This window comes from Rhinolophus sinicus, linkage group LG09 (genome assembly GCF_036562045.2).
Source record: "Rhinolophus sinicus isolate RSC01 linkage group LG09, ASM3656204v1, whole genome shotgun sequence".
NCBI classification, from domain to species: Eukaryota; Metazoa; Chordata; class Mammalia; order Chiroptera; family Rhinolophidae; genus Rhinolophus; species Rhinolophus sinicus.
This window is the reverse complement of record NC_133758.1, coordinates 38,312,394-38,337,578: the sequence shown is the minus strand read 5'-3', so window position 1 is coordinate 38,337,578 and position 25,185 is coordinate 38,312,394. Positions and strand designations below refer to the sequence as shown.

Genomic DNA, 25,185 nt, shown 5'->3' with positions numbered 1-25,185 from the left:
GTATTTACCAGATCCCCCTTCATGCCACCATTAGAAAAAACTTCAAAGAGTAAATATTAGTGATTATATTTTAGCTATAACTTGAATGCATACAAGTATGCATATATCTACAATTACCATGTGCAGGAACTGGGCAAGGCTGTTCACATTCATTATTCTATGTAATCTCTCCAACAGCTCTATACAATATTTACAAATTAGTATCCCCATACCACAGACAAGTAAATTACTTTCTGGTCATATGATGGGTGAGTAGAAGAGCCCATATTCATAACTACTGTACTATAGAATGGTGACACCAATACACATTTTAATCTGAGAATTTAAAGGAAAATAAGGCATCATTGTGGATTTTTAAGATTTTTTTTTAACTTTATGATCTATATTAATGTTTTGATGGTATTCATGACAAAGGGGGGGGGGAATAGAGTCAGATATTTCCCATTAGAATGGCTTAGTAAGTTCAAAATCCAAAGTTGATATAACCCTTCTGCTTCAAACACTTATAAATAATAGATAAGAAAAAATAACAAAAAATACCTAGAGACAGATGAAAAGAAAAATACAACATACCCATATCTATGAAATGTAGCAAAACCAGTTTTAAGGAGGAAGTTCATAGCAATACAGGTCTACCTCAAGAAGCAAGAAAAATCTCAAATAAACAACCTAACTTTATACCTAAAGGAACTAGAAAAAGAGGAACAAATGACACCCAAAAGTAGTAGGAGGGAGGAAACAATAAAGATTGGAGCAGGAATAAAAAGAATAGACAATAGAAAAGAATCAGCCACAGCCCAGCAGCAGTGCAGCAATGGCAGTGCCATCAAGCTGGAAGTCTCAGGCAAGCAGGGCAATGTGCTGTTGCTGTGTGGTAAAGAAAAGACTATGAACCTCAACCCCATGGTCTTCACAAATATCCTGTAGTGACCTTAGTTAAAAGTGCAGCTCTAAGAGCTCAAGACCTACCATGAGATGCTAGATGGGAGCTACTTTAAGGTCACACATATTGAACCATGAGAGAAAGGAAACAGGAAGACAACAGGCCAAACAGGGATGTATGGAGGGGCTAAGAAGAAGTTTGAGGTGTTGTAGAAACAAGAGGAATTGTTTCTACAGCTTTTTACCTGTTATACAGATTATTTGCTCTGTGGTTAACTCACAGGCAAGTGATGGGTCTCATAGCACATATAGATTCTCCGTATAGTAGAGCCCTTGGATTTATGTATAGAAGGTACACAGAGCCCCCTACAGATCTGTGGGACCAGTTTGAATCCTTCCTTGATGACAAAGACGTATGTCAACAAAGGACCTAGATGTGAAGGCTGGTGGAGGCTGTGTAATGACCATTGGAGAAATGCTGTGGTCTTTTCTCAGCAAAACTAGAGTGGTTTTCTACCTTGTTTCCAAAAATTCCTGCTCCCGTTCAGAAGACTATCAATCAGTAGATTAAAACCCAGGCTAGAAAAATATAAAAAGATGGGAAGGAAGGTGCTGAGGAAATAGACAGACATGTTGAACACAGAAGTTTAAGGTCTCCAAGGAGATCACTGAGTCCACAGAGGTCCCCAAGAAGATCAATAAGGAGAACCCATTATTGGAAGGGCTATGGGTGTTCTAGATTTGATCAAGAGTTAGAAAGAGAGAAAGAATGCCAATAACTAGAGTATGAAGCCAAAGAAAGAGAGAAAGAAAGGTGAATATCCTGAAGTATTGATCAAGGGTATAGAGCACAGGGATAGCAGTACTAGGGAAAGGTATATAAGTCATAGTCAAAGTTATGATAGGAAAGGAAATGGAACAGGGATCGAGAAAGAGAAATAAAATGACAGAGAAGATGAGATCAAGACTGAGATAAGGAAAGAGTAATGACAGGGAAAAGGAGGGAGAGCAATCAAGAGAATGGTCTAAGGAACAGAGAAGTAGGGGTGAGGTAAAAGAAGAGAAACATAAAGAAGAAAAAGATGATAAACAACACAGAAATGACAAAAGGATTCCAAGTAAGATTAAAAAAAAACAAAAAAAAAAACAAAAAACACAGTAGAAGTAGAAGCAAAGAAAGGAAGCATAGAAATAGGAGTAGAAGTACAAATGCAGGGAAACAAAGTAGAAGTAGGAGCAAAGAGAAATCAAGTAAATATAAAAATGAAAGTACAGAAAAATCAAATAAACAAAGTAGAACTGGCAGTCAAGGAAGAAATGACAGTGTTGAAAAAAATCAAGAAAATGAGAACACAGACCCAGCAAAGAAAAATCTAGAAAGTGTACCAGAAGCAAAGAATGTTCCCACAAAGGAGATCACAGTGATAGTCCACAGAGGTCCCCAGCCTGACAAATATGACCACTGAAGGAGCCAAGGTATAGAACTAGCAAGCCAAGAAAAACAACATAAAAACAAAGAGAAGACTGTGTGAAAATCTTTTGTGAAAGTGGATCACATTGAATCCTATAAATGTTTGATTAAATCTGCTTTTATTTTCAAACAAAAAAAATTTGAAAAAAATCAGTGAAACTAGGAGCTGGTTCTTTGAAAAATGAACAAAATAGACAAAGCTTTAGCTAGACTAACCAAGGAAAAAAAGAGAGAATGCTCAAATAAATGAAATCAGAAATGAAATAGCAGTTACAACTGATACCACAGGAATACAAAGATCATAAGAGAATGCTACAAATGATTACATGCCAAGTTGGACAACTATAAGAAATGGATAAATTTCTAGAAACATACAATCTTACAAGACTGAATCATGAAGAAATAGAAAACTTGAATAGACCAATTACTAGTAAAAAGATTAAATCAGTAATTAAAAACCTCTGAACAAACCAAAGTCCAGGACTGGATGGCTTCACTAGTGAATTCTTCCAAACATTCAAAGAATTTAATACCTATCCTTCTGAAACTCTTCCAAAAAAATCTGAAGAGGAAAAAATGCATTCAAAGATATTTCATGAGGCCATCATTACCCTGGTACCAAAACCAGATAAGGACACCACAAAAAAAAAAAAGAAAACTACAGGTCAATATCTTTGATCAACATAGATGCAAAAATCCTCAGTAAAATATTAGCAAACTGAATTCAATAATACATTAAAAGGATCATACATCATGACCAAGTGGGATTTATTCCAGAGATCCAAGCATGGTTCAACATCTGCAAATCAATCAGTGTGATATACAACATTAACAAAATGAAAGATAAAAATCATATGCTCATCTCAATAGATGCAGAAAATCATTTAATAAAATTCAACATCCATTTATGATAAAAACTCTGAGTAAAGTGGGTATAGAGGGAACATACCTCAACACAATAAAGGCTATATATGGCATCATACTCAATGACGAAAACCTGAAAGATTTTCCCCTAAGATCAAAAAGAAGACAATGATTCCCAGTTTCACCACTTTTATTCAACATGATATTGGAAGTCCTAGCCACAGCAATCAAACAAGAACAAGAAATTTTTTAAAAATCCAAATAGGAAAGGAAGAAGTAAAACTGTCACTATTTGTAGATGAGATGACACTATATATAGAAAACCCTAAAGACAGCATCAAAAAGCAGTGAGAAATAATAAATAAATTCAGTAAAGTTGCAGGATACAAAATCAACACATAGAAATATATGATGTTTCTATACACTAATACTGAATTATCAGAAAGATAAATTAAGAAAACAATCCTGTTTACAGTTGCATCAAAAAGAATAAAATACCTAGAAATAAATTTAAGCAAGAAGGTGAAAGACCTGTACATGGAAAACTATAAGAAACTGATTAAAGAAATTGAAGAATACACAAAGATATTCCATGCTCACAAATTGGAAGAATTAATATTGTTAAAAATGTCCATATTACCCAAAAAAGTCTACTGATTCAGTGCAATCCCTATGAAAATTCCAATGGCATATTTCACAGAACTAGAACAAATAATTCTAAATTTTTCATGGGACCACAAAAGATTCTAAAAAACCAGAGTAAATTTGAGAAAGAATAAACCTGAAGGTATCAAGGTCCCTGACTTCAAACTATAATACAGAGTTATAGTAACCAAAGCAGTAAGGTACTGGCACAAAAACAGATACAAAGATCAATGGAAGAGAGTTGAAACCCCAGATATAAATACACACATATATAGACAATTTACAACAAAGAAGCCAAGAACATAAAATGGATCAAGGACAGTTTCTTCAATGAATGGTATTGGAAAAACTGAACAGCCAAATGCAAAAGAATGAAACTACACCACCATCTTACACCATACATAAACATTTAATTCAAATAGATTAAAGACTTGAACATAAGACCTGAAACCATAAAATTCCTACAAGAAAACATAGGCAGTAACTTCTTTGACGTTGGTCTTAACTATGTTTTTGTGAATCTGACTCCAAAGGCAAAGGAAACAAAAGCAAAAATAAACAAATGGGACTACATCAAACTTAAAAGTTCCTGCACAATGAAGAAAACTATCATCAAAACAAAAAGGCAACCACTGAATGGGAGAAGATATTTGCAAATCATGCATCCGATAAGGGATTAATATCCACAATAGATAAATAACTCATACAACTTAAAAAGAAGCAAACAAACAATCTGATTTTTTCAAATGGGCAGGGAGGATTTCCAGTCAAGATGGTGGAGTAGGTAAATGCTATGCTCACCTCTTCTCAAGACCACATCAATTACAACTAAACTACAGAACCACCACCATTGAGAATCGCCTGTAGTGTAGCTGAACTAAAGCCCTAGAACTACAAACCTACAAAAGAAGCCACCATGAGACTGGCAGGAGGAACACAGACATGGATCAGGCTGGTCCCATACTTGAGTATGACCACTAAAAATTGGGAGGGATATCTCAGCTGTGGAATTCTTCCTTGGAGAAACAAGGGGTCGCAGCCCCACACCAGGCTCCCCAGCCCAGGGTTCCAGTGCCAGGGAGAGAAGTCCCCACAACTTCTGGCTGTGAAAACCAGCAAAGATTGTGACTTAGTGAGATGAGGGCAGCTGCAATCTTGGGTTCTCCTCTTGAGGAGCCTGCGCACGGACATACTGGCTGATGGACTCACCCACTTTGAGTTCCAGTGCTGGGGCAGCAGCTCAAAAGGCACCAGGAATATACAGGGAGGAACTGAATTGTCTGGCTACAAGGTGAGGGCTGGAGGGTCAGCTTTTTCCCAGAGGAAAGAGCTGGTGAAAGCTGTTGTTTCTTTGTTGAGCACTCATCCTCCCTGTGTGCATACTCAAGCAAACGCCATGTCTGATTCTCCATCAAACTGGCTATCACCTGTCATCTATCCCACACTTGAGATTCCCTGAGACCCCACCCCACCAACTTTTAGGCATACCCAAGCCACTTTAAATGTAGATGGATTAAATACTCAAATCAAAAGCCATAGGGTAGCTGAATGTATAAGAAAACAAGACCCTTATATGCACTGCCTACTAGAGACTCACTTCAGATCTAAAGGCACACACAGACTGAAAGTAAAGAAATGGGAAAAAGACATTTCATGAAAACAGAAACAAACAAACAAACAAAAAGCTGAGGTAGCAATGCTTATAGAAGACAAAATAGACTTTAAAACAAAGGCTATAACAAGAGACAAAGAAAGACCCAGTAACCCCACTTCTAGGCATTTATCTGAGCAAACCCATAACACTACTTCAAGGGGAGAAGTGCATCCATATGTTCACTGCAGCATTGTTTACAATGGCCAAGATGTGGAGGCAGCATGGGTGTCCATAGATAGATGAATAGATAAAGAGGAAGTGGTACATATATACAATGGAATATTGCTTGGCCACGGATAGGAGGGGGTTCTTGCCATCTGCAGTGGAATGGATGGACCTGGAGGGTATTGTGCTGAGTGGAGTATGTCAGACAGAGAAAGACAGATGCAATGTGATTTCACTTATATGTGGAATCTAAAGAACAAAATAAACAAACGAAAAAACAGAAACAAACTCATAGATACAGGAAACACTTTGATGGTTGCCAAATGGGAGGGGGTTTGGGGGTGAGTAAAACCTGGGAAGGGATTAAGAAGTACCAATTTGTGGTTACAAAGTGTCATGGAGATTTAGGGTATAGCAAAAGGAATGCAGGGAATAATATTGTAATAACTATGTATGGTGTCAGATGGGTACTAGATTTACCAGAGTGATAGATGGGAGGGGGTTGTGGGGGCAGGATGAAAAAGGTGAAAAGGTTAAGAAGTACAAATTGGTACTTACAAATTGGTACTTATCACAAAATAGTCACAGGGATGTAAAGTAAAGCATAGGGAATATAGTCAATAATACGGTAATAACTATGCATAGTGCTAGGCGGTTATTAGACTAGTCGGGGGATCACTTTTTAATTATATAAATGTCTAACCACTATGCTGTACACCTGAAATTAATACAAAATAATATTGAATGTCAAAATAAATAAATAAAGTGTAAAAAAATGGGCAGGCGATCTGAATAGACATTTTTCAAAGAAGACATACAGATAGCTAACAGGCATATGAAAAGCTGCTTAACATCACTAATTATTAGGGAAATTCAAATCAAAACAAAGAGATATCACCTCACACCTATTAGACTGGCTACAATCAAAAAGAAAAGAAATAACAAGTACTAGAGAAGTTGCGGAGAAAATGGAACCCTCATATACTGTTGGTGGGATTGTAAATTAGTGCAGCTACTATGAAAAACAGTATGGAGATTCCTCAAAAAATTAAGAATAGAACTACCATATGATCCAGAGATTCCACTTCTGGGTATTTATCCAAAGAATGGGAAAACATTAATTTGAAAAGATATATGCACTCCCATGTTCACTCCAGCATTATTCACAATAACCAAGATATGGAAACAACCTAAGTGTCCATTAATGGATAAATGGATAAAGTAGATGTGATATATATATAATGGAATACAACTCAGCCATAAAAAAGAATGAAATCTTGCCATCTGTGACAGCATGGATGAACTTTGAGGATATGATGCTAAGTAAAGTAAGTCAGAAGGAGAAAGACAAATACCATATGATTTTACTCATACAAGTATATGAAATCTAAAAAAATGAACAAATAAAACAAACTCATAGATACAGAGAACAGATGGATGGTTACCAGAGGGGAAGAAGTGGGGTGTGGGTGAAAGGAGTAAAGTGGGTCAATTGTATGGTGATGGATGGCAACTAGACTTTCGGTTGTGATCACCTTGTAATGTATACAGATGTTGAATTATAATGTTGGACACATATAATTTTTTTTTTAAAGAGAAAAACAAAACAACAAACCAGAAAGATATCTCAAAGCTCCAAAGCAAGCCAAACCTCCCTGTAGTTCACAAAAGGGACAGGAACCCAAAACAGTGATGGAGGGGAGTGAGGGTACTCAAACCAATGCCTATCAGATACTGGTGGTAGTCATAACGTTACTCCAACAAGAAAATAGAGACTAACAGGGTTCCATGCCATGCAAGTATATAGAGCTAAGTTCATTACTTGAAGCCAGAAGCTAGAAGGTGGCTCTCCACTGCTCCTGAAAGGAAGTCATTAAAAATGCTGCTGAATGAGACATTCAATTGTTAGAATGTCAGAAGTTCATCAAAGCGGGAGGAACCAGGCTTCTTTCTGGCTCTGCAAATGGATCAGGTATATCCCCAGTACCATCAAAAATAGTTTATTATTATAAAACCCTGTTCTTAACTAGGGTGTACAGGTCTGAGTGAAGGCAATAGCAAAACCTCTAGGCAGAAAGAGGGAAGCACAAAGGAAAAGAGCAAGGGAAAAAACAAACTCTCCATTTAACATGAACACAGAGAAAACTACTGCTAACAAAGAGAGCTATGATTAAGCAAACAAACAAATTAATTAAATTGCTCTGAATGAAATCTATGTCATAAAACAGTCTAATAAAGACGTTAAAATATGGATGGTTACTATGGCCAAAAATCAACAACATTCAAAGTATATAATAATAAATAATGACATATAAATCCACTGAAACAAGGTGCTTATGAAAAATAATTAACTAGGAATCTTGGAAAGGGAAAAAATCAAAGAAATTTTAAAAAAGTAATAGGATAACTTCTAGACTGGACTGAAAAGAATAAGTAAATTTTAGTAGCTCCAATATGCACCCAATAGAAATTCCAAAAGAAGAGAATTGAAGCAATAACAGATGAGAATTTTCCAGAGTTAAAGAAAGATAAGGAGTCCTTAGATCCAATGTGTACTCCAAGCTCTGTGCAGGATAAAAAATAAATCCATGCCTATATGAGAAAAAAAATCTAAAAGTTACCCCAAATGACAGATGACCTACAAAATAATGGCAATTAAACTGGCAACCAAACTTCCATTAACAACAATACGAGCCAAAAGACAATTGAGTGATATTTTCAAAGTGCTCAGGGAAAGACACAGTAACTTTCAAATTTTATATGCAGCTAAACACTTAATTAAGAGTGAGGGCAAAATAAAGGCTTTTTTACACTTATAAAAATAAAAGTGTTTACCACCCACAGATGCTCATTAAAAGAATTATTAAAGAATATGTTTTAACAAGAAGGAAAATGAAGCCAGAGTAAGGGTGAATGTGAGTGACTTTCAGGGCTGACCAAGATTTAATGCAACCCCCCGCCCCCCCCCCCCCAGCCACCATGGGAGAATTATATTTTTCTGTCTTTCTTAAAGACAGCCTTGGCCATATAACTTGCTTTGGCCAAGGAAATGTGAGCAAATTGATGTATAAATCACTTGCATGGAAACTTTAAGGCAGCACATACCCCACTGCCCCCTTCCCCCACTGCCCAGCCACCAGCACTTGTTCAGATGGGGGCTGCTCTTTCAGTTGGGCTTCAGAATGCAGGAGCTGAACCTCTAGCCAACCTGAAATGTGAGCAAGAAATAAAACTTTATTGTTTAAGCCACTAGTTTTTAAAGTTGTTTGTTACTTCAGTATCATGACTGACACAAAGGACAATTATATAAAATTGAAAGGATTAGAGAAATTAGAGATCCAAGATCATGGAGTAAGCACTGTGCCTGCTTCCTTCCATGAACAAATTAAAATTTCAGCTAAATTATAGAACAATCAACCTGGAGAACCATTTGAAGTCTAGCTGAACAGAAGATTCATAACTAAAGATATAAAGAAGAAGCCATGCGAGTCTGGTAGGAGGGGCAGAGACACAGAACAGGCCCCACACCTGCATGTAGTAGATGAGAATCAGGAGAGATATCTTGGGGAAAATGTTTTCCCTGGGGAAACTAGGGACACCAGCCTCACACAGATCTCCCCAGCCCGGAGTACTGATGCCAAGAAAAGGAACCCCCACAATATTTGGCTGTGAAAAACAGTGAGGATTCTGACAGCCCAGGTGGGATGGAAGGCTGTAGGAAAACCAGGTATCCTCTTAAATGGCCCTCACCCCAGCTCTCTTGCTGTCAGGCACTCACCTCGGTCTGCAGCGGAGGGATGGTGACTCAGGGGATGTCAGAGGCATACAGTATGCAGACAGTTGTGTGGCTTCAGAGCAAGAGCTAGAGGACAGTCGCCATTTTCCCTGTGTGGGGTCCTGCTTCCATGCAGCTGGGCAGGCAGGCACCACCTTTCCTGTTTAAGCCCACCCCCTACATTTACAGCCAAATCTGAATCTGATTGGGCTGGTGAGCTCCTTTTCTCCATTCTTCTGACTCACTGAGACCCCACCTCACCCAAATCCCTCAATGCCAGAAGTCACTTTCTTTTCAGCAGCCAGCCCAGCCTGCACTACACTCTTCCTTGGAAAACATTCAGGGTGTGTGGACCCCAGGCCAAAAGCAACTGGCCTTGGTGTGCTCTGAGACTTCTGCTGAGTAGCTCCAGGGTCAGCACTGGCACCAAACCAGAATTTGCATTAACCTGGTGACCACAACTCATCCCATTCTAGTGACAACCTGAGACACTGCCTCACCCAACTTGCATACCAAGAAGATACTTTCAGTGGCTGAACCTTAAGGGAGCCAACAGGTGGCAGCCAGCCGCGGGGTGCTCTGGCTTTTTGCAGAGCTACCAGAGGCCTGGTACTGGTGACAGACGTCATCGGTTTACAGTGTGGCCTCTCACATGCACCTCCAGGTTTACCATGTTTCCGCAAAAATAAGACCTAGCTGACCAATCAGCTCTAATGCCTTTTGGAGCAAAAATTAATATAAGACCTGGTCTTATTTTACTAGAAGACCCAGTCTTTAATATAATATAATATAATATAATATAATATAATATAATATAATATAATATAATATAACTCCATGTCTTATATTAATTTTTGCTCCAAAAGATGCATTAAAGCTGACTGTCCGGCTAGGTCTTATTTTCAGGGAAACACAATAGCACAGGCAGTGAACAACTGTGGATCATTTTGTAGCTCCTACTAGGTAGTCCTCAGCCAGTCACAGGCAGTGAGTGAGCTGAGCCTTCACTGGAGCCCCTTCCAAGAGGCCCCAGAACCAACATGCTTGGAGGTTGGCTTTTTATACCACAGCAGAACACACCACCCAGTTAGTCCCACAAGTGGTACACACAAAAGGTGGTCTCAACAGGCACCAGAGCTCGCTAGGGAAAACACCATTCAGTGGGGTAAGCCCCTAAACAGCAGCTCATAAACTGTATAAGTGGCCAAAACCCACAGCCTGAGGGTTAATCCCACCCACTAATGTGCCAATAGCACTCAAGGCTCAACTATAAAAGAAGGGCACACAAAACCCCCACAAAGACACTCCTGGAGTACCCAGAGCAGGTGACCAGGAACACTGTGCCAGGGACCCACAAGGCACCCAGTACATAAGGCCACCTGGCCAAGACTGAAAGACATAGCAGATCTACCTTATACATAGAAACAAATACATGGAGGCCATCAAAATGAGGAAACAAAGAAATACATCCCAAATAAAAGAAAAGGAGAAAATTCCACAAAAAGAACTAAACAAAATGGAGGCAACCAACCTACCAGAGACAGAGTTTAAAACAATGGTTAGAAGGATGCTCAATGAACTTAGTGAAAACTTCAACAAAGAGATACCAAGCATAAAAAAGGACACAGAAATCATAAAAAGAACCAGTCAGAAGTGCAGAATACAATAATGAAAATGAAGAATACACTAGAAGGAATCACCAGCAGACTAGATGAAATAGAGGAACAAATCAGTGATTTGTAAATCAAGGTAGCAGAAAACACCCAACTGGATCAGCAAAAGGAAAAAAAGAATTAAAAAAATATAAGGATAATTTTAAGAGACCTCTGGGACATCATCAAGCCTAATAACATTCGCATCATAGGGATACCAGAAGGAGAAAAGAGAAAGCAAGGGATTGAGAACCTATTTGAAGAATAATGACTGAAAACTTTCCTATCCTGGTGAAGGAAATAAGCATACAAGTCCAGAAAGTGCAGCGTCCCAAACAAGATGAACCCAAACCAGCCCACACCAACAGACATTATAATTAAAATGGCAAAGGTTAAAGACAAAGAAAAATCCTAAAAGCAGCAAGAGAAAGGCAACTAGTAACTTATAGGGGAGCTCTAATAAGATTGTCAGCTGATTTCTCAGCAGAAATTTTGCAGGCCAGAAGGGATATGCTCAAAATATTCAATGATATGAAAAGCAAGGACCTACAACCAAGATTACTCTGCCCAGAAAGGCTATCATTCAAAATTGAAGGACAAATAAAGAGCTTCCCAGACAAGAAAAAGCTAAAGAAGTTCATCACCACCAAACCAGTATTACAAGGAATGTTAGAGGAACTTCTTTAAGACACAGTAGAAAAGAAAAAAGATCACAATTATGAGTAATAAAATGGAAATATGTACATATCTATCAGCAATTATGTTCAATGCAAATGGATTAAATGCTCCAATCAAAAGACATAGGAGGACTGAATGGATAAAAAACCAAAACTCTGACATATGCTTCCTACAAGAGACTCACTTTCAAATTGAAAGACACACAAAAGTGGAAAATAAAGGGATGGAAAAAGACATTTCATGAAAATGGAAAAGAAAAAAGAAAAAAGCTATGGGAGTATACAGATACCAAACAAAAATAGACTTTAAAAGAAAGACTATAACAAGAGACAAAAAAGGACCCAGTAATCCTACTTCTGGGTATTTATCTGAAGAAACCCAAAATGCGATTTTGAGGCAAGGAGTGCATCCGTATATTCATTGCGGCATTTTTTATGATGGCCTAGATATGGAGCCAGCCTGGGTTTATTGATGGAAGAATCAATAAAGAGGAGGTGGTACATATATAAAATGGAATTTGCTAGGCCATGGTAGGGAATGGGTTCTTGTCATCTGCGGTGACATGGATTGACCTGGAGGGTATTGTGCTGAGTGATGGAGAAAGACAGATGCAGTGTGATTTTGCTTTTATGTGGAATCTAAAGAACAAATAAACAAACAAAACAGAGACATACTCATAGATACAGAGAACATTTTGATGGTTGCCAGATGAGAGGAGGGTTGGGGGCATGGGTGAAAAAATGGGAAGGCATTAAGAAGTACAAATTGGTTGTTACAAGTAGTTATGGGGGATATAAGGTATAGCATAAGGAATATAGTCAACAATATTGTAATAACCTGTATGGTGTCACAGGGGTACTAGATTTGTTGGGGTGATAGGAAGGGGTTTGGGGGCAGGGGGAAAAGGTGAAGGGATTAAGAAGTGCAAATTTGTAGTTACAAATTAGTCACATGGGGATGCAAAGCAAAGCATAGAGAACCTAGTCAATAATATGGTGATAACTGTATATAGTGCCACGTGAGTACTAGACTAGTCAGAGGGCTCACTTCTTAAATTATATAAATGTCTAACCATTATACTGTACACCTGAAATTAATACAAAATAGTACTGAAAAATAAATAACAGGAAAAAAAGAAAGGACTACATGAAATTGACCAAATATGCTAGAAAATTTAATTAAAAATCAATTATAAAAGTACTAACTTTTAATGAACATATAAATCTCTAGGCAACAATAATACACAGAATATGTTCAAAGGAGAGTTAAAACATATTCTGGAAGAAAATAGAAATAGCAATCTTGAGCTTTGCCAAAAATGTGTAGATAAGTACACATGTCTATAATTTAAAGATACAACAGAAGAAAAGAAAGGCAATCTTAAGCTTTCAAAGGGCAGGGTAGAGAAAGGGGAGTATTGAAAATTAACCCAATGCATGTGAAATTAAGAGGAGAAAAGAGAAAGAAAAAGGCAAAGAAAATGATAATAAATAGAAATTATAAAAGAATGCGATAGAACTAGGTGTAAATATTGAAATCACAATAAAATTAAAGAAGTTACACATTAAAAGATTGGATCAAACTGAATCTACTCAGATTGCATTCTTAAAATCTAGTTATTTACTGCTTTATAAAAAACATACCTAAAACAAAGGCACACAAAAAAAGATAGAAAAAAGGTACACTGCACTAGTAGTAATTGTTATGGGCTGAATTGTATTTCCCTCCCTCAAATTCATATGTTGAAGTCCTACCCGAGTACCTTAAAATGTGACTGTTTGGAAATAAAGTGTATAAAGAGGAAATTAATTTAAAATGAGGTGATTAAGTGGGTCCTAATGTAATATTACCGATGTCCTTATAAGAAGAGGAAACTTGGACACAGAGAAGACAATATGAAGACATAGGAAGAGGAAGACATCTACAAGCCAAGGAGAGAGGTCTCAGAAGTAACCAACCCTGTTGCGACCTCCATCTCCAACAGCAAGCCACCAGATTGTGAAAAAATAAATTTCTATTGTGTAAGCCACCCAGTCTGAGGTACTTTGTTGTGGCAGCTCTAGGAAACTAATACACCAATCAAAAGAATATTAGTGTGGCAATACAATATCAGACTAAAATAGAATTCAAGTCAAACACACGAACAGCATGCAAGAGAAATATCAACCGTGGAAAAGGACAAATCCACAAAGACATACTTTAGTTTCTACCTGTCAAAAAAGATAATTCTTGTCAGATAATGCTTCCTGTTATAAAAAACGAATTGTCATTCTACACATCTTCACTTTCTCCTGCAGCACCATATTCTTTACTTCCTCTCCCCGGCCCACCCCCTTCCTCATGTCTGCTCTGCCTCTCCCCAACCTTAGACACTACTAGGACTGAGCCTCTTCTCTTCTCCATCTACACTCCCACAGCAGAGGCTTCTGGTGGTAACATCAGAACAGCTGCAGCGTTGCAAGTAGGTTAAGCGTGGAATAGAAATAATTGCAGTCCCCTGTGTTATAGGACAGAGAGAGGGGGTTCCAGGGAGTGGATATGAGAGCAAACGAAAAACTGGCACAATAATTAATGGGCACCATCAAGTTAATATTATAAAGAAAAACTCTTCTTTTTTACCTCTATCCTCGTACTTGATCCTCCCAAATCTTTCCCCGTTCACCTAGGTGCTCAGGCCAAAATCTTAGGACCATCCTTGATTCTTCTCTTGCTATTCTGATATCCAATTCATCAGCAAATCCAGTGGGCCAAATTTCCAAAATATGTTCCAAATCCTCCTGCTTCTACCATTACCTCTGTTGTGCAAACCACTGTCACCTCTCTGACGGGGACTGTCACAGTAGCCTCCTAGTTCACCCTCCATCTTCCCTGTTTCACTACAGTTAGTTCTCCATGCAGCCCACAGAGGTACTCTTTCAAAATGAAAGGCATGTCCTGTCATTTGCACCATTCTTCAAACACACCAGTCATGCTCCTTCAACATAACATGCTTTCACATTGGGGCTTTTCCCATTGTCTCTACCTGCAATGATCTTCCCCAGACAATATATGACTCCCTTCTTTGCTCAGTCCTTTTCAAGTGTCACCTCCTCAGGGTGCCTTCTCTGACCAACCCCTGCAACAGCAGCTCCCCATCCCCACCTGCCATCTCTCCCCGCTCACCCTGCTTTATTCTTTCTCACAGCACTTGCAGCTACCTGATATTAGGTACTGGCTGTTTATGATGAATCATCACTCTGCCTTAATCAGATATAAGCACCTTGAAAGTAGGGATTTTTCTAGTCTTGTTCATTGCTGTATTCACAGTACCCAGAACAGTGCTAGGAACATCAGAAATACTCAGTAAATATTTGTTGATAGCATGAATACATAAGCCCACGAGTTAATCATGACATTGTGTGTACCTAATAGCAAGAAGGCATGAAGTTGTTCTCTCTTGAACCTGCTCTAGTCAGCAAAGCTTTGAAATATATAAGCAAAATCTGAGAGAATTAAAGAGAAATTGATAATCCTCAAGTTATACTCTTCTTTATATCAAGTACAATGGACAAATCAGATTTTAAAATAGAGTAAGAAGATAGAAGATTTGAACAACAAATTAATATGTTTCATCTAAGATATATGTAAAATCCTACATTCCCAAAATGTAGAGTATACGTCCTTTATAAATATGGCATTGATAAAAAACTAATGATATAGTAAATCAGAACGGAAGTCCTAACAAATTTGTATCACATAGCTTATATTTTCTGAATACATCACAATTAAAATCAAAGTCAACAGTAAAAATGTAATAAGAAATATAATATGGAACTTAAAAATTGGATCTCTTAATATGCACTAAAAGAAAATCAGAACAGAAGTTACTGAATGATGCTAAAGGTACTACACTTTAAAATTTGTGATATGTGTCTAAAGTATTGCTTAGAGTTAAATGTATGGCCATCACTGAATTTGTTATAAAACAATCAATATTTTTTAAGATGGATATGTTAATTAATTAGATGATAGGAATCCTTTCACAATGTATACCTTTATCAAATCACATTATGTCCATTTTAAATATCTTACAATTTTATTTGTTACTTATACCTCAATAAAGCTAAAAGTAGTTAATGAATTATAAAATATTAAGCATTCAAATCTATGTGGAAGGAAGTAAAATGCAAAAGAAAACATTTATGAAATAGAAATTAACAATAGGAAGGATCTATAAAATAAAAGTTGGTCTTGAAAAAAGAACTTAATAAGTAATATTACAAATAAAGGAGACAACTACAGCTAATGATGGACAAAATTATTAAATATACTTTGAATAACTTTATGCCAATAAATGGACAATTTTTTATAAAAATATAATTTATAAAATTGACTAAAGAAATAGAAAACCTGAGTAAGCTATTAAACTGCACATCAAAAAAATAGCAACCCAAATCTCCTTTACCCCCAAAGGCTCCTTTCTCAAAGCAACAGGCACAGTTGTACAAATGAGGTTTAACAAACCTTCAAGAAATTTATAATTCCCATAATAAACAAAAACTGTTTCAGAAAATAAAAAGTGGGAAGGCAAGTCAATTAAGTTCATGAGGTTACTATAACATATACCCAAAAAGAAGAAAAATAGCAGAAGACAAGGTAGGAAAAAACCCAAAACGAAAATAGAGGAAAAGACGTATATAGTTTGCTCATTAAAATTAAAAGCTTTTCTACAACAAAAGATACCATAAACAAAATGAAAAATTTAGCCCCAGACCAGGAGAAGTTTTATATATATATAATATATAATACACACACACACACACACACACACACACACACACACACACACACACACACGGTCTGACAAGTTTGCGAAATTGTTGCAACAATGTTGCTAACCTTTTTTGATATCAGAGCGATTATTCATTACGAATTTGTACCAACTGGACAAACAGTTAACCAATTTACTATTTGGAAGTGCTAAAAAGTCTGCAAGAAAAACTTAGACAACCTGAACTTTTCACCAACAATTCATGGCTCTTGCATCAGGACCATGCACCAGCTCACAGGGCACTATCTGTGAGGGAGTTTTTAGCCAGTAAACAAATAACTGTATTGGAACACCCTCCCTACTCACCTGATCTGGCCCCCAATGACTCCTTTCTTTACCCAAAGATAAAGGAAATATTGCAAGGAAGGCATTTGGATGATATTCAGGACATCAAGGGTAATACGACAACAGCTCTGATGGCCATTCCAGAAAAAGAGTTCCAAAGTTGCTTCGAAGGATGGACGAGGCACTGCCGTCAGTGCATTGCTTACCAAGGGCAGTACTTTGAAGGTAATCGTAGTAGTATTTAGCAATGAGTTATGTAGCACATTTTCTCGAATGAGTTTGCGAACTTAATTGTCAGAACTTTAGTGTGTGTGTGTGTATGTATGTCATAAATATTATATATACATTACACAAAGAAATATTCATATGTGAAAAACTTATCGAATCAGAAAGAAAAGGACAAATTATTAGGAAAAATGGACAAAATATTTATCCAAGCAATTCACAAGAGACTAGAATTGACAATAAACTTATGAAGAAACGCTCATTCTCATTTATAATTAAAGAAATGCAAAGTAAAACAAGATTCCATTTCATTCCCAACACATTGGAAAATCTAAAGCCTAAATAGAACCTCATACTGAGAATGTGGAGAAAGATGGAGCATTCATACATCGTTGGTGAATGTATGAACGGGTTCCAGAACTTTGGAAACCAATATTGCAATAATTAGTAAATATAGCATGCCTGACAATATAATAATTCCAATTCTTAGTATGTAATCCAAATAAATTCTCTAGCATGTGTGCTCAAGAAAACATGTGCAAGAATGATCATTGCAGCTGTTTTTGTTGTAGCAGGAAAAAAAATTAAAAACCATTTAATGTTCTTTAAGAACAAATTGGATAAATAAGTTGTAGTATAGTCATACAAAGGACTTTATATAGCAATAAAAATAAATGAACTAAAGCTGCATTTATCAGTATATATAATCTCAAAAAATTAGACTGAGCAAAAAACGGCCAGTTGAAGTCTAGGAATATTTTATCAGTATAAAGTTTGAAAACAAGCAAAACAACACTATATAATGCTTGTATGTAGTGATTCTAGCAATAATACAAAAACATACATAGAATGAAAAGAACAAATTGAAGATAGTGCTAACATCTGGTGAGTGAGAGAGTGTTATAGTATCAAGGAAATGAACACAAGTTTTAATTATGTGTGTGTGAGATAGATAGAGATAGAGATGAGGTAGATATATAGATACAGAGATAGAGGTAGGTAGAGCTAGAGATAAGATAAAGATAGACATATAGATATATAGATATTATTTTTATTTCTTGAAAAAATTCCAAAGCAAATAAGGCAAAATGTTAATATTTGTTAAAGTTTCATAAATGGGTGTTTGTTACATTACTTATTTACTGTGATTTTTTTTTTCTGTATGTTTGGACTATTTCGTAATAAAAATAAATAAATAAAACAGGAGGCAGGGAATGGCAAGAAGGACTAAAAGAACAGAGGATGGGAAAGCAAACTAGGTTAGGATTATCAGGAAAAGGAGAGAAGGCAGAAATATGAGAAGGTAAAACCAAAAGGAAGAGCCAAACAGACAATGAAGATGAGCAGGAAGTGAACAAGAGAAAGCAGCTGCTGGCTAACACGTGAGGGCATGCAGGCATGCAGTACCATTTCATTCTCCTTTTTGCTGATGACACTCAATTGTTCCCCAGGAGACAGGGCTTGTGGTGAGAAAATCCAGGGTTGAATTGATCCCAGCCACATCTCACCTCCGCTCTCATTGCTCCCAACAGCTGGATTTCTGTTAGTGCCAGGGCGATGGGAGCTGTGGGAGTAAGCTTTATTTACCGATTCTACACAGGCACAGTCTCATCTATGACTCCTGACATGTAAATGATCAGAAAGTCATGTTAGCACTCCTAAGATCGCTTTTTCCTGCCATATGAAATCACTCCCTGAGCAATGCCAACTTTAAGAAACTATTGACCATTTAATTCTAGGAAATAAAGCTATTTTTACTTTTAGGAGAAATTTTAACATAAAAAGGAGAAATTACTGTATTAGGAGAAATTGTATATTGTGTTCATACCGTACAAAGTAGAACTTAATGTCTTTAGATCCAAATATTTCCCATCTCTGACTTTTTCTCTCCCCACTCACTTTTGGAACGTGTGATGTCATCTTGGCCTCTCCTTCCTTATTTTCCACATTCAATCAGTTACCAAGTCTTGTCAATGTGCTCCTCTGCATATCTCACGTGTGTTCCCATCTCTTGTCTAATTATTCTCCATACCTGCAGCCACTCCCCCTTAAAGATACCGTCTGTTCCATCATCTGATAAAGGTTGTTCTAGCTCAGCTCTGATCTTATTAGACCTTTCCTCAGAAAATACGAATGATACACCAATATACAAACACAGAATTCAAACTCGCCACTCCAGCATTCAAAGCAAGCCTGCTATGATCTGGTTCCTTATCTCCTGCAGCTGCTCCGCTTGGCTCATTCCATCATTCTACTTCCACAATGTGCCCCACTAAATGGTCATTCATCTTCCTGCCATTTTCCACCTCTGATAGTTTCTAAAAAAGCCCCTTCCTTCCCCGCACCTAGAGAAATCCAATCTGGCCTTCAAGGTCCAGCTCAAATGCTGTGGAGCCCTCTCTAAAGTAAGCTCTCCCCTCCTCAAGCCTGGCAAGTGTTGATTATAAATCATGAAGGGGCAGAGTATCCTTTCTAACTCACTGCTACATTTCCGGTCCTGCCTAGCACAGTACCTTACATATAACAGGAGTTAAACAATATTCAAATGAATACATGCAAACAGCATATATGTACTACTTACAACCACATGTATTTCTATAATCACAAAACTGACATAAATCTAATATTAACCCTTAACTTCCATCACCTAGTAGGTCCTCAATATGTAATTGTAGGAAATAATAGATGACTTAGTGAATAAATGGATGGATTTTCCAATGCTTACTTTATAAGTGAATGAGGTATCATAGGTCACTATATATCATTGTTGGTTGCCTTGTGTTTTTGCGAATATCTTTGTTCAAGATCCTTGGGAGTACATTTCTAAGTTCTGAGAGCAATAAATATTAATTCTATTTAATATGGTTCTAAAGGGAAGATACAAATCCCAGAATCTATATACATACATAAATGCATTGCACTTTACATTGCAACAGACAATGTTAATCACATAATTTAATTTTATTCTACTTTTCATTGTTTACTGAACCCTCTTGCCTGAGTTGATTCCTTTGCCTTATAATGAGAAAAACTCCTGATGATTACTAGCCATTTGATTCTTTTTAAAAATATCACTCAATCTCCCTCCCTAGGACTAATAGCATCTTTCCCTACAAATGACTATTGCAAGTTATTAGGTCATACTTTCTTGGAATATTCTATCTTTCATTTATAATTTTTTAATTAACCCAGTTATTTTTAAGGGTGAGTTTAATATCTTGAATAGCAAAAAAAAGGGTTTTACTATGTAACTTAATCCATTTTTGAAAGGAGATAGAAAAGCTGTGCAAGTGAAAATTGATCATTAAATCATCACATCCTCCATGCCCTTTACAGCACCTCCTCCCAAAGGAGGCATCACTGTGCAGGGACTGCCAGGGCCTCCAGCACCCTCTTGCTTCTGCACATCTAACTGAGAAAATGACCACGCAAAAATGGAACTCAATTTTTTAAAATGTCAATCACCGATATTACTTCCAATGTAATATTTTCATCCGCACAGCATTAAAAATATATATGCACTATACCTTCCGCCAGCTAGAAAAGAGGCTAACAAAGTTTCACTCTATTTCAATAAGAGTGAGTCAATTTGGGGGCCTTTGTTGTGTCCAGAGGCAAGATTTTTCTCCTGGGTTATCACAATGTCACGGGTGTCAATCAAAGAGCCACACTCAGAGGTCCAAGAGAATATCAGATGAGATCCATCACCAGGCTGAATTCTGGCCTGTATTTGTAAATGATTTCCTCAGCTGGGTCATCAATCACAAAGTCATCTGCATGGAGACGATACTTCATTATTTTTCTATGGGTCTCCAATTAAGTAGGACATGACAAACAGCTATCAAGTTAACAACTCATCTAAGTATTCAGCAATTACAACAACCCGTAGCCATGAGAGGAACGTGGACCTCTCTGCTTCCTCTTCAGGTGAAGGCTGACGGCAATGAAAGATTTACTTCAAACAGCCTTCTGAGCGTGTTGCTCCTCACCAAGAAGTCTCCTCTCAAAACAGTAATAGACCTCCAATTCAACGTTTCGTGTAGAAGCAGCACAACTTAACATCAATTTTAAGTTCCTCTATGCATGCAGATAGTTTGACATGAATGCAATGACTTCCCATGCAAAAAAAAGGATAATGATACGTTTTTATCCTTTCCCAGAGCTCCTAAGAAGCTTTAAGCCTTGCATAGGATTTTAGGCCCAAGCTTGGAAAGGTAACCAAGTTTAAGTGCAGTACTTGGTAGAAGTACAAATCATTGACTTGATTTCCATATTTCCACAGAAGTGTTTAGACTCCACCACACCAAAGGAATGATGGGTGTTTTCAGATCTTCTGGGAGAACTGGATGGTGGCATTTAAACTGCCTTTGATTGACTAAGGTGATTTGATTTCCACTAATAAGTCACAAGAGCTGTTGGGAAAATTGGATGATATTTATAATTCTAATTTGTTTTACTTTGCGACTCTAGGAAACATCATTGTGGCAAATATATTGAAATGTCAGGGTTATCACTTGCCACACAAAGTTTATTTTATTTTTTCCCCACTGAACAAATGCCAACAGCTTAGCCTGCTGAGCTCAAGCTTATGTGAACTAGTGATCCAGGCAGCCTTTGGCAGTTCCAAGTGGCCATTTGGCCCACCCGAGCTAACGCTGCATAGATTCCCCGGGACGGCCTCCAACTTCAGGGTAGTCAGAGACTTTTCAACACTGCTGGGGCCCCGTGTCATCCCGCAGCAGCAGGCTGCTTCCTAAGAAGCTGGCTCCTCGAGCTGTTCCAAAAATGAAACTTGAATACTGTTTTGGCAACCTTGCAGCACCATTCACTCTCTCCCTGTGGCTAAAGAAACTTTTTGAAAATGCTATGAACACTGGTTTGCAATCTTCGTCCAGAACGACTTTGAGGAAAGCTGCCCTGAAAGTTGGGACTGACTTCTTTGGCTAGCTCTGCTGAGGAGCCAGGTGCCATTTTTCTGTGCAGTAAGTGCATATGGGGAGATGGCTCCAAGAACAATGTCCAAGGAATGACAGCTCAGATGCACCGGTAGCTTCTTCATCAACAGAACTTCAGTCCTACAAGTGCAAACTTATCTTCCACAGAACATAATGATCAGTTTTGGGAATCCTAAGCTGCTGTTCACAGTTTTTCCCATTTATAGTAAATCTGACCAGATGACACAATGACAGTATGCGTTTTTTAAAGTGTGTTATCATTGGCTTTATTAGGGATTTATGTTACGTACGTGTGAGATGTTTGTCTTCCAAATCAAAAAAGTACGGTAGGTGCAGTGAAAGAAGGTTGGTCAACCAACCAAGATAGACAAGGGGACCAATAGTCTATGATGCTTTCTCTTATCAGCCAGAGTTCAGGTCTCAGTGCCTCTGTGTCTGAACAAAACAAAGTTTGTAATACCATCTCCTGACTTGAGTTCATCTGCACGTAAGGAACACATTTCTTTTTTCAGTTTTTAAAATTAATTTGTTTCATTTCGCTTTTGATTTGGAGGGCTTGCAAGTTTCATTTTGATTTAATTTGTTTGATACTTATGTAAAACATATATAGAGATCAAAAGTTGACCCTGAAAAGCACTGGTCCCATCTACTCTATCCCTTCCTCCCCCTAATTGTTATTAGCTTTCGGGTTATACTTCTGTTATTTAAGGAGCAGAAAATATATTTATATATTTTAACCCATACCTTTCTTAGATAAAAGATGGCTTATCAGTTACACTGTTCTTCACTTTGATTTATCCATTTATCTAGGAGATCACTTCAGAGCAGTATGTATAGATATTGCACATTTATTTTTACAGCTACATAGTACTCCATTATGTAGTTGTACCATAGTTTATTCGTCTAAACCTTTGGTGCTAGACAGTGGGTCATTTCTAGTCTTTTGAAATTACAAACAGTGTTTGATTCAACAAAGGTCAGTTAGTGAGGCACAAAATGGTTAAGTAACTCATGCACAAAGTTCAGTTCTTATGAGTTCCAAGAGTGAGGATCTAGAAATAGCATTCTCCAATTCACTGTAAACTGAGACCTGCAAAAGAATCCCTTTGAGAATGTAGAGTTACTATACATAGACGGACCTTCCTATTACTAAGTGAGATTATCACACCATAGCCCCATGTCTCCTCTTGCCATATCTGCATGCATTTGGCTCACCTTTAGCCAGTCTCTGTGGGTCTTATTCTGAGTTTCCCCCTGTGCCTCTGGCTTTTACTTCCAGTGAGTTGATTTTTTTTTTTTAATTGTGAAAAGATTTCCCCCATCTAGTTAATTAACACATCCATCACCTCACATATTTATCTGTGTTTACCTTTTTTTTTTTTTTTTTTTTTTTTTTTTGGTAAGAACATCTAAGTTCTACTCTCTTAGCAAATTTCAGTTACACAGTACAGTGTTATCAATTATACTCACCATGTTTTACGTTAGATCCTTTTCACTAAACTCTCCCTATTTCCCCTAACTCCCAGCCTTTGGCAACCACTTTTCTATTCTCTGTTTCTAAGAGTTTGACTTTTTTTTTTTAACATTACACATAAGTGATGTCATACAGTATTTGTCCTTCTCTGTCTGACTTATTTCACTTAGCATAATGTCCTCAAGCTTCATCCATGTTGTCGCAAATGGCAGGATTTCATTCTTTCTCATGGCTGAGTAATGTTCCATTGTGTGTGTGTGTGTGTGTGTGTGTGTGTGTGTGTATGTGTGTGTGACACTTTCTTTATCCATTCATCCATTGATGGACACTTAGGTTATTTCATTTCCATATCTTGGCTTGGCTATTGTGAACAATGTTGTAATGAACATGGGAGTGCAGCTATCTCTCTGAGATCCTGTTTTCATTTCTTTTGGATATATATATATATATATATATATATATATATATATATATATATATGCAGAAGAGGGATAGCTGGATCACATGGCAGTTTTATTTTTAATTTTTTGAGGCACCTGTATACTGTTTTCCATTGTGGCTGCATCAGTTTATATTCCCATCAACAGTGCACAAGTATTCCCTTTTCTCCACATCCTCATCAATATTTGTTCTCTCTTGTCTTTTGATCATAGTCATTCTAACAGGTCTGAAGTGGTACTCATTGTGGCTTTGATTTGCATTTCCCTGATGATTACTGATGTTGAGCACCTTTTCATATACCTGTTGGCTGTTTGTATGTACTCGCTGGGAAAATGTCTATTCAGTTCCTCTGCCTATTTTTAATCGGACTGTCTTTTTTTCTCTTGATTTTTTTATGCATTTTTAATATTAATTCCTCATCATGTGTGTGGTTTGAAAATATTTTATCCCATTCCATAGGTTGCCTTTTCATTTTGTTGATGGTTTCCTTTGCTGTGCAGAAGCTTTTAAGTTTGATGGCATCCTATTTGCTTACTTTTGCTTTTGTTGCCTTTGCTTTTGGTGTGAAATCCAAAAAAAATTGCCAAGACGATCTCAAGGAGCTTGCCCCCTATGCTTTCTTCTAAGAGTTTTATGGTTTCAGGTCTTACAGTCAAGTCTTTAATCCATAAAATGAGTTGATTCTTAATTTTATTTCTCTGTATCCAATTGGCCCATTCACCATTTCCAGTATGCCTGGGAGGTATAGTTTGAAATTATTCCCAATACCAGTTATGATCAAACTATGGTGAATGCTACTCCCAAGTGCCATCCAAGGGAAAGGCAGGGCTCTTCAATATGGGAAGCGGTGCATGGAACCTTAGTAACAATATGTGACAAGTTTCAACTTGTTTGGAACTACAATTGAAAGATGGCACGCTCTAAAGTGTGCCATAAATCATGGATCATGAACAATGCATTAACATGAAATGGGTAATGGTTTCATCTTCCATCGTGACAACCCTCCGTGTCACACATCACTTCTGGTATGGCAATTTCTGTAAATTGTAATGTAATGTAAATAAAAACATTATGGTGTGTCCTCATCCAACTTCTGGCTCTTCCCCAAGTCAAAACGACCATGAAAGGTAAACGTTTTGAATCGATTCAGGACATCGAGACAGTAACGACAGCACAACTAAAGACTCACGAAAGAGGACTTTCAGAACT

At 37.3% G+C, this 25,185-nt stretch overlaps 1 pseudogene; it reads left to right on the top strand.

Moving 5' to 3' along the window:
- Positions 1-1,172: 1,172 nt before the first annotated feature.
- On the top strand, positions 1,173-2,414 carry LOC109452316 (uncharacterized; annotated as a pseudogene).
- Positions 2,415-25,185: the final 22,771 nt, after the last annotated feature.